Here is a 14,040-nt window from a genome sequence, read left to right as displayed (position 1 = left end):
ACTGATGGGAGGACATTTGGCCTTGGTGGCTTTCTGTTCCTTCTTCAGGTTGTAATCTGGAACATCCCCCTTCTCTGCAGGCAGACTTCAGCTTTATCCTATTTTTAATTGTGTGTGTGTGTGTGTGTGTGTGTGTGTGTGTGTGTGTGTGTGTGAAGGCAGGTGCCCAGGGGAAGGGCCCTTGAGATCCCCTGGGGCAGAGAGCTCCTGGTGGTTGTGAGCCTCCAACATGGATATTGGGAACCTAACTTGAGTCCTCTGCAAGAGCAGTACACACTCCTGACCACTGAGCCATCTCTCCAGCTCTGGTTTTAGTGATTTTTTTTTTTTAATTGAAATAACCAGTTGTGATCCCCGGGGAAGCCGTTAGCCCTCACATCCCAGCCCAGCCGAGAATCGTGCAGAGACAGCAGAATTTGACTCCAGCTTGGGGTGAGGACTGAGCCTCTCGGAACCCTGGAACTCCCGTCTGCCGACCACGATTTGAGTGAGACAGGTTGAGTCTCTCACGTGAGGAACTTGTTCACGTCTGAGCTGAGCAGTCCTCATCTGAAGTGTCTGGGGCCTACAGTGTTTCCAACTCCAGATTTTGAAATACCTGCCTGTACTTGTGGAACTCCTTGGGGACCTGAGTGTACACATTAAATACTCAGTTGTTTCGTATGTCTGTTACACATACAAGTTAAAGGTCGCTTTGGGTCATGTTTTAAGACGATTTTATTTCATTGATTAGTATTATGCATGTGTGTCTGCGTGCACACATGCTGCTGTCGAGGTCAGAGGACAACTCTGGGGAGCTGGTTTTCCCTTCTCTCAGGGTCTCTGGCAATTGTGTTCACCCATCAGGCCTGTGCGGCAGCACCTGCTGAGCCGCCTCACTGGCCTATACCTCCACGTGGTTTTTAAAGATTATGTTCATGAAATCATGTGACAATGTAGGACTCTCTTCCTCCCTTGCTTGTTTTGTATTTTCAAAGATCTCACTCTGTAACCAGAATGTTCATAAACTCACGAGGAGCCTCCTGCCTCAGCCTTCCGCATGGTGGGAATCCAGCTGTGAGCTGCCATCTTGCCTGATAGTGTAGAATTTTCTCCCTGCGGTGATCCAGATTTTGAAGTACTTCAGATTAGGGATGTGGAGCCAAGACACCCCAGAAATGCCATCTCTGCCACCTGGAAGAGCCTGTTAAATCACGCGGGGGCCAGCAATGGGGATTATGTTCTGTGAAGTCGAACATATTTATTGTGAACGTGGCCTCTCTGAGCCTGCGGCTCCTCATCTGCAAAACAGCTGAAGCCATCCTGCCCTTCGGCGCCATTCTGAGTTGGGGGTCTTTGAAAACACCACACTCAGTGCCTGGCACACAGTCAGCACTTAATGAATGGTAGTCATGTTACTGGCTATTCTAAAGAAAAGCAGTCATTTACACCTCCTAGGCTGCGCCTGGAGACCAGTCGTTCCACTGTTGCTCAGCATGCTCTTTAAGAATCCTAGGGACCCCCGGGCCCCACAGACTCTCGAGGTGAGCTGAGATGCTTCGTGAAGTTTTCTGAACTTTATGTAACATTGACTTAACCATTGGCTATATTAAAGGGTACAAGCCAGGGGTTGAGGGTGTGGCTCAGTGGTTAGAGCGCTTGCCTAGCATGGGCAAGGCCCTGGGTGTTGTCCTAACACCACACAAACCAGGTTTGAGGTTACACACCTGTGCTTCCAGCATCCGGTGACACTGAGCGAATAAAGTTCAAGTGTATCCTTGGGCGCCAGCTTGGGCTGCCTTAGTCACATGAGACCCAGTGTGTTTGCACATTGCACACCCTTAGCTCAGTACAGTTCAGCACTGTCATCCCTCCCCAAGGAAACTCCATACCAGATAAAACAGTCACCCTCATCCTGCCCCCCAGCCCTGACGACACTGAGCTGCCGTCGCTTCTCTGGACTTTCGTGTTCTGGGTGTTCCTTGCATTTGATTTATTTTCTTGATATGCTACACTCAAGGTTCACCTGGGTCAGCCCTTGGGTGACTCTATTTCTTTTTATGAGTAAACAATATTCTGTCATATGCACCCGGAGCACCTTTGTCTGTCTCCCTCTTTGGCTGTTGTGCCTGATGGTGAATTAAGAACACGTATGCCCCTTCCTTCATTCCTGATTATTTGCCTGGGACTAGAAGCCCCCCATCTTCCTACACCCACTTGGTGAGGATCACTGAATGGGAGCAGTGCCTGCTCCTGGCTCCCCTAATCCGAGAAAACCAGATTAGGGGCCAGCTGATGGGGGAGTCTGGGGGGGCCTTCAGGGGGGGTCTTCTGGGGGAGGTCTCCCAGCCCACGTCCCTACAGCCAGCTTCTACAGAATGCCTCTGGAGGCCTGTCTTCCCCGGGGGCTGTCCCAACTACCACTGAACTTTCTTGTTTTGAAAAGGAGGAAGAGAAAGAGGAAGAGGGAGGAGGGAGGAGGAAGGAAAGAAGAAGGAAGAGGAGGTAGTGGTGGAGGAGGAGAGAAAGGAAGAAAGGAAAAATGAGTGAATTTTGACATTCTGCTACTGCCCAGGATAGCTAGAGCTGTTTTGATGAAATGTGAGGTGTTATTTGTTTGTCTGTTAATTTTTATTTATTTATTTATTTATTTATTTATTTATTTATTGTATGTAAGCACACTGTAGCTGTCTTCAGACACACCAGAAGAGGGCGTCAGATCTCATTACAGATGGCTGTAAGCCACCATGTGGTTGCTGGGAATTGAACTCAGGACCTCGGGAAGAGCAGTCAGTGCTCTTAACCTCTGAGCCATCTCTCCAGTCCGCTGTCTGTTAATTTTTGAGACAAGTATTTCTGCATAGCCCTGGCCTGGAACTCACTATGTAGCCCAGGCTGGGTGCCCAGGCTGAGTACCTTAATATAGGTCCCAGACATTGAAATTAGGTCAGTGGGCTTATGTGACTAAGACATAAGAAGACACTCTTCAATGTTGGCCACATACTTCAAACACCTGACCTATATCTTATGGTGGCCTTGGATGGAGTTCTTACCTCCATTACATGAAAGGCATCTTTTCTCAGCCTCTGTGGGGAGGGGTGGGGCATCCAAAGGAAGGAAGAGCTATTTGGAGAATGTCTATCAGTGTCTCCATAGCCAATGTGCTCCTGGCTCCCTCTCTTTTTTTAAAAAAAGATTTATTAAAGTATTATATGTAAGTACACTGTAGCTGTCTTCAGACACTCCAGAAGAGGGCATCCGATCTCATTATGGATGGTTATGAGCCACCATGTGGATGCTGGGATTTGAACTCAGGACCTTCCGGAAAGCAGTCGGTGCTCTTAACTGCTGAGACATCTCTCCAGCCCCTCTGATTCTCTCTTGAAAATTCTATCTTAGGAGGGCTCAGTGGATGAAAGCACTTGCCACCAAGCCTGATCCCCTGAGTTCTAGCCTTGGGCCCACCTGTTCAAAAAGAACTAACTTCTTCTTGAAAATTGCCCTCTGACCCTGAAACCCCCATAAATACAGGCACATAATGATAGATAGATGATAGATAGATAGATAGATAGATGGATCAATGAATCAATGAATCAAAAGTGCAGTCTCCTGCCATCTCCACAGAGGGGAATTCGCCTGGCAGATGATTGGCATCTTGGGTATGGATTTAACATCACAACAAAGGCATCTGCAGAAAGGAAGATTTTGTGGGACTCCAGTTCAAGGATACAGCCATCATGGCATGGAAAGTTATGGTGTCTTGAGCATGAAATATCTGGTCATGTTGCATCTGCAGTTAAGGACTGACAGTTTTGAATCAGTGCTTACTTAGTCTCGGACCCCTGCCCATAGCTGATGCCGCTTTCCTCCTCCTCCTCCTCCTCCTCCTCCTCCTCCTCCTCCTCCTCCTCCTTATCCTCCTCCTCCTTATCCTCCTCCTCCTCCTCCTCTTCCTCCTCCTCCTCCTCCTCTTCCTCCTCCTCCTCCTCTTCTTCCTTCTCTCTCCCTCCTCCTCCTCTTCCTCTTCTTCCTCCTCCTCATCTTCCCCTCCCTCCTCCTTCTCCTTCTCTTCCCCCCTCTTTCCCCCTTCTTTCTGTTTTTGCTTCCTCCCTCAGCCCACCCCTCTTTCCCCTTTTCCCACCTGTGCCAATTTCTAACTTACAGTGGGTGGCAAGAAGAGAATTCTTCACACTTCATTTGGTCCGGCTTCCTGTCTGGGAAGTCTAGTAGGCTATATCCTGTGTCCCTCCCTTCCCAGACAGACCCCCACCCCTGCCTGTTCCTTCCACTTCAGCTGCCCTCTGGCTGAAGGGAGCCGCCTCTCTGACTTGCGCTTTCAGGAGCCCATCTGAAAGGGTTCATTTCTATGTAATGCTGTGGTTCCCTCAAGGCTCAGTCTTGGGGCAGGCAAGATAGCACAAGAGGTGTGTGAGACCCCTTGCCTCCAGGCCTGACAACCCAGGACCCCACACAGTGGAAGAAGAGGACAACTCACAAAAGATGTCTTCTCCTTCACAGAAGCATGATCATACACGTACACAGACACACACAGAGAGACATACACAGACACACAGACATCACCACACAGACACACTCTACACACACAAACATACCAGTCAATGCAATAGAAAAAGGAACATTTTTAGGGTCACTCTTCATTTCTCCCTGACTCTAACAGCCATGTATGTGGTAGTGAACCAATATTTGTCACCTTCCTTGTGCAGGAGGGAAACAGAGGCTCAGGCAGAGGCCAAGCTGGGGTGCGACAGTAGATCTGGCTTTGTTGGCGGCCTCTTGTTGGCCGTGAGTCCTTGGAAGGACACACTTCCTTCCAGAGTTTCTTTGACAGTCACACGGGGAGCTGTCCAGTCAAGTTTCTGACCCACGAGGAGGGCTGGCAGTGGGCAGAGGAAGGGCTGGGTGCCTTTGCCCGGATTCAGCCATTCAGTCTTGAGGACTTGGGCAAATCACCAGGCCTTGGTTTCCTAGTGACCTCCCCAGTGATCCAGGAGTGTGTTAGATTTTGTAGTGTATGTGGTGTGTGTGTGTGTGTGTGTGTGTGTGTGTGTGTGAAAGAGGGGGGGGAGTGGTGGGGAGGGGTTGGTTTTGAGGGGGTTGTTTTGGGGGGTTTTTTTGGTTTTGTTTGTTTGTTGTTTTTTGGTTTCTCGAGACAGGGTTTCTCTGTGTAGCCCTGGCTGTCTTGAGACTCACTCTGTAGACCATACTGGCCTCAAACTCAGAAATTCGCCTGCGTCTGCCTCCCAAGTGCTGGGATTAAGGGAGAGGGCCCTGGTCCTGGAAAGACTTGATGCAGCATTGTAGGGGATTGCCAGGACAGAGGGGGTTGATTGGGGAACGGGTGGAGGGAAGAGGGCTTATGGGACTTATGGGGAGGGGGGAACCGGGAAAGGGAAAATCATTTGAAATGTAAACAAAGACTATAGAAAATAAAAATACTTTTAAAAAATAGGAAAAAAATAAAGGCGTGCACCACCACTGCCCAGCATGTGTGTGTGTGTGTGTGTGTGTGTGTGTGTGTGTGTGTGTGTATTGTGATCTTATCTGTTGCCTTGAGACTGGGCAGTAGGCTAGACTGCCTGGCCCCAGGTACCCTCCTGCCCTTACCATCCCATCACTAGTGACAGGAATGCCCTGTATCACACCTGATTTTCCCCCCATGGGATCTAAGGATCTAGATTGTTCCTTCTGCTAACACAGCAGAGCCTTATTGATGGGGCCACCTGTCCGTTGCGTCTGAAAGGTGGGCCTGCCCTGGATTAAGCCCACCAGCTATGGCTGTTCCCCTCCTCCACTGAGATCCCTAATAATTAGTGATGGGTCTGGGACTAGAACTAGTGTCCGGGGGCCCTGGGTGAGGTCCCCAGGTGACAGTTTTACCACTTTGGGATCCAGTACAGGAGCTATGAACTCTTGAAGACAGATCAAGAAGCCATGAGTCACTGGGACTGTCGGTCAGTCACAGTGTCATTGATTGACCAACAGTCCCAGTGGCCGAGCTCTGGCCTTGCACAGCTGTCCAAGGCCCTGACTGGGCAGTCTTTGAGGATTCCTCTTGGTTTTCCCATAGAGGGAGGGTCATGGCTCCCAGAAGTCAGGGTAGAGTGGGCTCACCTGACTCCTATGTTTGTTGCCAGGCTTAGTACAAGTGGGTCAGCGAGTGAATGTTTGGGTGGATTGAGGTGGTTATTCTTCCCTTACTTCCAGTCAATAGTTTCTTTCATTTTAGTAAGAAAGGGCAATTATAGATTGTAATTATCTGGTCTTGAAAATTTTTATGAATTTGTGTTGTGTGTGTGTGTGTGTGTGTGTGCGTGTGTGTACACACGTCAGTGCCAGAGTATCTTTCTCTCAGTGTCTTTCTTCCATCATTGTCTAACTTAATTTTTGAGACCTGACCTCTCGCTGACCCGGAAGGTCACAGACTCCGTTGGATGGCTGGCCCAGCACTGAATACAGACACAGGAGCCCTGTTCCTGCCTGTCTCATGGGCAGAGGAAACAAACTCAAGGCTTCTTGCTTGAGCAGCAGAAATTTTACCAAGCCTCCCCAGTCTGTACCTGGCTATGTTTGTCTCTGTGAAGAGCTCGTCTTTAGAGAACCAGAGGGGCACCCGGAGCCTGAGGTACAGGAGCTGACGGCTGAGTTGCTGGTCTGAGCTCAAGGCTTTCTCAGGAGACAAGCTCTTCCAAGGACTCCCACAGTCCTCGGGAGAGCCCGGGGCAAGGGCTGTGTGAAGAGACCCCCAGCTCCCAGAACTCAGTCTTTCCCACTTCCTGCCTCTGTCATCTCTGGGCCCTCGTGAGGTCAGCTGTTCAGTTGCCGACAGCTGTATTAACTTTGTGTACACAAACACCTCTCTCCCCCCCAAGGAACCTTCTCTTCGCCAATGTTCAGGGCTAATGATGTACCATCTCTGGAATGGTACAGACGTTGCTTCAGCAAACTTCCGTTGCCATAGGAATGTTTACGTCGCACCCTCTCGATAGAATTTCATGAGCAGCCAACTCCAAAATTGCAGATGATTTAGGTTAAAAGCGGGGGAATAGGGGAGGGTGTGTGTTTGCATTAGGAAGAAAACAAGCTTTTGAAAGGGGAAGTTTTCTTCTTCGGGGCTAGCTGCTTCTAAAGTCACTGGAACTCTGAGCACTTTCTATGCAGATGGGTGAGAAGGGTATGGATGCCTCCTTAGTTCAACCGAAAACCCCGTGCAGTCATGAAGGCAATAGGGATACTATTATTATTATTGTTGTTGTTGTTGTTGTTGTTATTGTTATTATTTTTTATTATTATTATTATTTTAAAGCTAGTGTCATTAACAGAGTTTCCCTATATATAATGTATATATAATATATATTACATATTAATATATTTTATATATGCATTAAGCTGGCTTGCTGAGTAAAGGCGTTCTCTGAGCCCCACATAGTGGAAAGAGAGAACAGGTTCTGCATGTTGTCCTCTGATTGCCACACATCACCGTGATGTGCAACCCCTGAGAAACATGTGCGGGAGCTTATGTGCACATATGTGCAAATATAGTAAATAAATCTGGTTTTGAATTTTCTTAAGATTTGTTTAAATGTGTGTGTACCGTATGTATGACTTAGTGTTTTCCTACATGCACGTGCATACTTGTACTCACAGAGCCAGAACTGGGTATCCAGCCTCCCGGGACTTAAGTTGCAAATGGTTGTGAGCCCCCGTGTGGGTGCTGGGAACTGAGCCGGCATCTCTGCACAAGCAGCCAGAGCTCCGGATAGCTGGTTGGTTTTCTCCCCTCCGGTTGTTTTTCTGAGGCGGTGGCTCAGTGGTTAAAGAGCTCACCACACAGGCAGGAGGATCAGTTTGAATCCCAGAGCTCACATGAACGCTGGGAGGCGTGGCCACCTGCCTGTGATTCCGATACAGAGATGGGGTTCATGCAGCAGCTGGTCCTTAACAGCAAGCCCTGAGTTCACCCGAAGACCCCGTCCAGTCAGTAGAGTGAGGAGCTGTTGAGGAAGACTCCCAACTCACGTCTCGCTCCTCCATGCACACTCACACACAGGTGCGGGAGGTGCCATTTGATAGCATTACAGCGAGCAAGCACTGTAGATGTATTTTCCATTCATATTAATCGCGGTCTCTTTGTTCTCGTTCAGAGAGGCTTCTTGAGCCAGATTGGGAGGGGAAGGTGGCACTGGGAGTTCCTGGACGATTGTGGCGAGTGAGTGACGACACCTAGCTCCACACAGCGGGAGCCACTTTGCCAAAGTCCACATTTTGGTTCCTCTTTCTGGAGAGAGACCCTCTGAAACTTTCTGTAGTCCAGGGGGTGACTTTGAAGCCACTTTTTATTCTTAGCAACTCCAGTTCCTCTGAACCAAGACCCCAGCCAGACACCTAGGAAGGTGAAGCCCTGGGGCTTAAGTGTCTGTGCAGATGTGCTCCCCAGTGGTGCTCCGGGATTGGACTTCGCCAGTACAGCGTCCCTGTCTCAGTCTGTGAGGGAAGCCCAGAAACTGAGAGTAGACACTTGGGGACCATCACATCCTCTGAACAATAATCAGCTAAAAAAGTTTTGACTTTGGGTATCTTTCAGTTTCTCTAGCAGCTAATTTGTCGTAGATATCCGAACAGTATTTGTCAATTTCTTAGAAATAAAGATGCAAAACAAACCAGACCTTTGTTACAAATGGCTTGAGAAGTACTGTATCACACAGTACCTGTAGTTCTTTGTACAGACAGTTGGGGAAGTACTGTGTCACAGTACCTATAGTTGCAACTACAGTTGGGGGAATATGTCACAGTACCTGTAGCTAGGTACAGGCCGTTGGAGAAGTACTGTGTCACAGTACCTGTAGCTAGGCACAGGCAGTTGGAGAAGTACTATGTCACAGTACCTATAATTGCACAGGCAGTTGGAGAAGCACTATGTCACAGTACCTGTAGCTAGGCACAGGCAGTTGGAGAAGTACTATGTCACAGCACCTATAGTTGCACATACAGTTGGAGAATCATGTCACAGTACCTGTAGATAAGCAGTTGGAGAAGTACTATGTCACAGTACCTATAGTCGCACATATAGTTGGAGAAGTACTATGTCACAGTACCCATAGTTGCACATACAGTTGAAGAAGTACTGTGCTGTAGCACCACATCTCCCTTTTAAATCTCTATTTTGGGGGAGCCTTGTCTAAGTCATCTTAGCAGCCTGTTCCTCGGGATCCTTCTGGACACATAGGACAGCTGGGGAAGGTCTTTCAAATGTGTTCCTGCCCACTGGCTCCCCCAGTACATAAGAGGGGCAAACAGAGTTTTGGGGATTCTCTATGCCTTGGAACAGTGGGCTCCGCCTGGTGACGGTGATCTAGGCATGAGTGATGAGAGAGTAACGACGCTCCCTTCTCTTGTTCCCTCAGACCCAGGTCTCTTCTTCCCACCTGCCCAGCAGCATGTGAGCAGCATGACTGGCCAGCTGCAGGAGAAGCCCCCAGAGCCAGGACCCCGACGCAGCCACCCGCTACCAAGGTCAAGGTGAGCTTGCTTACTTGCTTACATCAAGGAAGTCACTTCGCGGAACATACTTGATTTAAATCGTTTGTGCTGTGTTGGGTCCTCTCGGTGTGCTGGACGACCAGGAGGTGCTGGCGAAAGGATGCACTTAAAAAAACTCATGCCCAGCCAGGCCCATACCTTTCATTTCAACTCTTGGAAGGCAGGAAGATCTTTAAGAGTTCAAAGCTAGCCTGGTCTACATAGTAAGTTCCAGGCTGGCCAAGATGATACACAGTGAGAACCTGGCTGAAAAGCAAACAGATGAACAAAAACACTCGTGTTGGGACTGGAGAGACGCTTACTTGGTGTACCCAGAATCTGAGTCTCTGACGGTATACACGTCACGCGCGCGCGCGCGCGCGCGCGCACACACACACACACACACACCCAGGTGGTCTCACTCACACACACAGTTGGTGTGTTAGCCTAAGAAGGCAAGCTGTCCTTATTTCTGGTGACCGAAGAGCCAGGTCAGGGCAGAAAAGGACTCAGGTGTCCTGAACCCAGGACTGTGCTGGGGTCTTTCAGAGGATTTTGAGTGAGTGAATCCCCCATGGGGCTGGAGGATGACAGCCATTGAGTGCGCCGGAAGAGCTCGGGTTAGGTTCCGAGCACCTCACAGTCGTTCCCAGCTGTCTGTAACTCCAGTTCCAGAATACCCAGAACCTCCTTTGGCCTCCCTTAGCCCTGCATGCACATGATGCACACACACCCATGCCAGCAAGCACTCACACCCCTCACACAAACATAAACAAATCTTTACAAATAATCTCTGGGATAGGATGGGACTGCTAAGATTAGTCTGTGGTCTGGGACTCCCAACTAATGCTAGACAGATCTGTATCCCTCACAGAGGTCAAAAGGAACCTTAGATCAGACGTGGCATTGGGGAGAGCATTAGTTACTTTCCTGTTGTGACAAAATGCTTGACCGAAGTGGATTCCAGAGGGAAGGGTCCCGTTGGTTTTACAAGTGGTGAAGGATCTGGCCCATCACGGTGGCAGAGACCCGGCAGGCGGAGGTCGCTGGGCATCCTGTGTCTGACATCAGGAAGCAGAGAGGGTTCAGTGCAGGTGTTCAGCTCATGGTCCTCTGCAGATTCATCCTGTGACACCAGCCCATGGGATCACGGTACTCGTGTTCAGAATGGGTCATTGTTCCTTAGTTACAGCTTCCTGGATAACCTCAGAGACCCAGAAGTCTGTTTCCATAGTGATTCCAAATCCTGTCAAGTTGTCAGTGAGGACTAGCTGTCACAGACACTTGGTGGAGAATCCTTCTAACACTGGGACAGGTTCTGCTTCTCTGGAATTGCTGTCTGTTGACCCCTCACTCGTCCTCTTCCAGAATGCCCTCAGTCTTCGCATTTGGAGAAGTACCTCATGGTGCTGCCTTGGGGGGGGTGGTGCATCAATCATTCCTAGATACTGGCGTCACTCACTCTCCTTGTCTCCCTATTGCAATGGGCTTCCTTAATTCTGATCTGCCCCTTGTATCATTGACTTGTATCATTCTTAAAGAGTCTTCCATTCGTCGCTCACTGAGGCAGGTTCTGCACTCCGTTCAAGATAAGAAAGGCAGGCTGGGCCTGCATGGTGATACAGTACAGCCTTCGGTTTCAGCAGCCGGGAGAGGAGGCAGGCAGTGTCACAGGTAGAGTGAGAACCTGTCTCAAAAGACTAAGGAGGAAAAGAAGGGAAAAAAGAGAGGGGTGAGGAGAAAGACGGACTGACCTAGTGTTTAAGTTACGGTTTTACTGCTGAGAACAGACACCATGACAAAAGCAAGTCTTACAAAGGACAACATTTAATTGGGGTTGGCTTACAGGTTCAGAGGTTCAGTCCATTATCATCAAGGCAGGAGCATGGCAGCATCCAGGCAGGCACAGTGCAGGAGGAGCTGAGAGTTCTACATCTTCATCTGAAGGCTGCCAGGAGAAGACTGGCTTCCAGGCAGCTAGGGTGAGGGTCTTAAAGCCCACACTCACAGAGACACACCTACTCCAACAAGGCCACACCTACTCCAGCAGAGCCACACCTTCTAATAGTGCCACTCCCTGGGCCAAGCATGTACAAACCATCACACCTAGGTTAGCCAAGGCTGCCTCTGTTCTCAAACAAGTAAATTAGTTAATGGCTCTCTGGGAGAGTTTGCCATGTGTATAGAACTATTCTTATGGAATCCTTTATATTTTATCTCAATGATTTTTCTTAAATATTCTGTAAGCCCATGAAATAGTATGTAATCATTAATTATTGCATTTAGTTTTGTTTACATAACAATACAGTAAGGTTGACTTCTGGGTTGGATTTCGTTGGCTTGCTTGTGTTTGAGACAGGGTCTCTCTGTGTAACCTAGAACTCACCATGTAGACCAGGCTAGTCTGGAACTCTCAGATATACTTTGGCCTGGCATGGTGAATCTTTGTGTTGCTCAGATCACCTGGACTACATCCTTTGCTGGTTCTGTATGGTGAATTTGTTTGTTATCTGGAGAGCTGTGAGCTGGAACACGGCCCAGTGGAGTTCTCTCGTCTCACAGGCATGCAGTTCCAGGGTCAATCCCCAGCACTGCTACAAGCTCCCGAAAAGAGAGAGGAAAACGTGTTAAATTTTCCTGTTAGATTTGCCAATTGCTCCGCAAAATGCCCACATTTTTACTTTATTTTAAAGCACTGCTCTTTGGCCATTGTCTATCTTGATGGGTACGTCAGCACAATTCTATCATCCAAGCACTAGGAAGCTGAGGCAGGATGATTCTGAATTCAAGGCCTGCCTGAGGTACTGATTGAGATTCTGACCCTTAAAAACCATTAGGAACGGCCAGGCAGTAGTGGCGCACACCTTTAATCCCAGCACTTGGGAGGCAGAGGCAGGCGGATTTCTGAGTTCGAGGCCAGCCTGGTCTACAGAGTGAGTTTCAGGGCAGCCAGGGCTATACAGAGAAACTCTGTCTCCGGGGGAAAAAAAAGGAACAAAAATCATTAGGAAAGAAAAGATTTACTGCATAGCTTATTGATGGGTTAACAGTCGCTTGTGCCCTGTGAATATGGTTGTGGCTTTTCTGCTCTGTACTCTGAAATGGTTTCCCCCTTCATTCCACTCTCTGTCTTAATTAGAATCTCTGTATTCCATCCCTGTTTTCAGTGGCTGCTCTGGATATTTTAACAGCGATATTAACAACTATATTAAAGTCTAAAATTAACCAGTGTTTCCCCTCCTCCCAAACACTACAGAATCACAGACTGATTTAATATTCATTATTACCTCTCCCAACTTACATACCATAATTTTCTGGTGTTTTTCCTTGACCCTATTTTTTTTCCCTGAAATCAGACACCCTTTTATAGTTTTGATACAGACTTTCTCTCCTGTCTGTTCATTTTCTTTTCTCAGACTTCTGGATTATTCTTTCTCAAATCTTGAATCATTTCTCATCTCCCTGATTTGTGAGGTTTGTAGGTGACAACTCTTGGGATTCTGTAAATGTATGTTTAAAGGTTTTATTTTTTTTTTTGTTGGTTTGTATTATTAAATACTTTTCTTGTGGTCATAACAAAATACCTCACAAAAGCAGGTTCGGGTGGAAGGGTTCACTTGGGCTCACGGTTGGAGAAGTCATCATGGTGGAAGTCACAGCCCATGAGCTTGAAGCCAATGCTCACAGTGACCGGAAGTCAGAAAGCAGAGCTTCGAGTGACGACGGCCAGACCTGCAGCCCAGGGGATGACGCCACCTGAGCTTACAGGTTTAGACTGGATTTTCCCACCTCCATTAGCCTGATCTATGTAATCCCTCCCAGACAGCCCAGGGGTTGTTTCTATGGTCGTTCTAAATCCTGTCGGTTTAACAGCCAAGGGTAGGGACCACAGTGTGGGACGTGCTTTCTCTTGGATTGTTTTGAAAGGTGGCTTTCTCGAGTTGAAATCACTGCACCCAGGCCTCTGGCGCTGAGTGTTCCCTGGGAAGTTGTTGTTTGAGACGGGGTCTCTCTGTGTAGTGTCGGCTAGCCTTGAACTCATGGAGATACCCCTCTACTGGAGTTAATCGTCTTAATTGTCTCAATTAGAAATGCTGAGCAGAGTCTACAGCCGTGACACCGGAACGCGCCTGACCTTGTCTCATCTCAGAAGCTAAGCAGGGCCAGGCCTGGTTAGTCCTCGGATGGGAGACGCGGCAAGCAGAGCATCCACTGTTCTGTCTTGTCAGAAAGTCCCCACATAACATAAGAGTGCTTTTGAGCAGGAGCTTCTAGCTTTTCACAGAAGAGTGAACCAAGGCCCACACGGGCCACTATGGCAGCCTGGTCTGGGAGGACCAGAGAGGGCTCTGTCCCGCTCCAGTCTCCCTTCCCCCTCCTTCCTTGTCCCCAGGATCACTAGTGACCAATTCAGATGATGCTATTCACAAAGCGTATCTGTTTGTGTCTGTGTGCTTTAAGTAGCGGAATGGCTTTGTGAGATTTGTTGGAGCTTACTGTTTATCTCCCGTGAGACAGGAAGTG

General features: G+C 48.5%; 1 protein-coding gene across 18 annotated transcripts in view; it reads left to right on the top strand.

The window, feature by feature from the left end:
* The window catches only part of Trerf1 (transcriptional regulating factor 1), a 223,217-nt gene that overhangs the window by 138,587 nt on the left and 70,590 nt on the right, over positions 1–14,040 (top strand). For all 18 annotated transcript variants that reach the window (XM_052192243.1, XM_052192242.1, XM_052192247.1 and 15 more), the window contains one exon: positions 9,402–9,516. The gene's annotated coding sequence lies outside the window, so the exon portion shown is untranslated. The remainder of the gene's footprint in view (positions 1–9,401; positions 9,517–14,040) is intronic.

Source organism: Apodemus sylvaticus, chromosome 9, assembly GCF_947179515.1.
Source record: "Apodemus sylvaticus chromosome 9, mApoSyl1.1, whole genome shotgun sequence".
NCBI classification, from domain to species: Eukaryota; Metazoa; Chordata; class Mammalia; order Rodentia; family Muridae; genus Apodemus; species Apodemus sylvaticus.
Note: the sequence above shows the minus strand (reverse complement) of the source record. Positions and strands in the feature narration are given on the sequence as shown.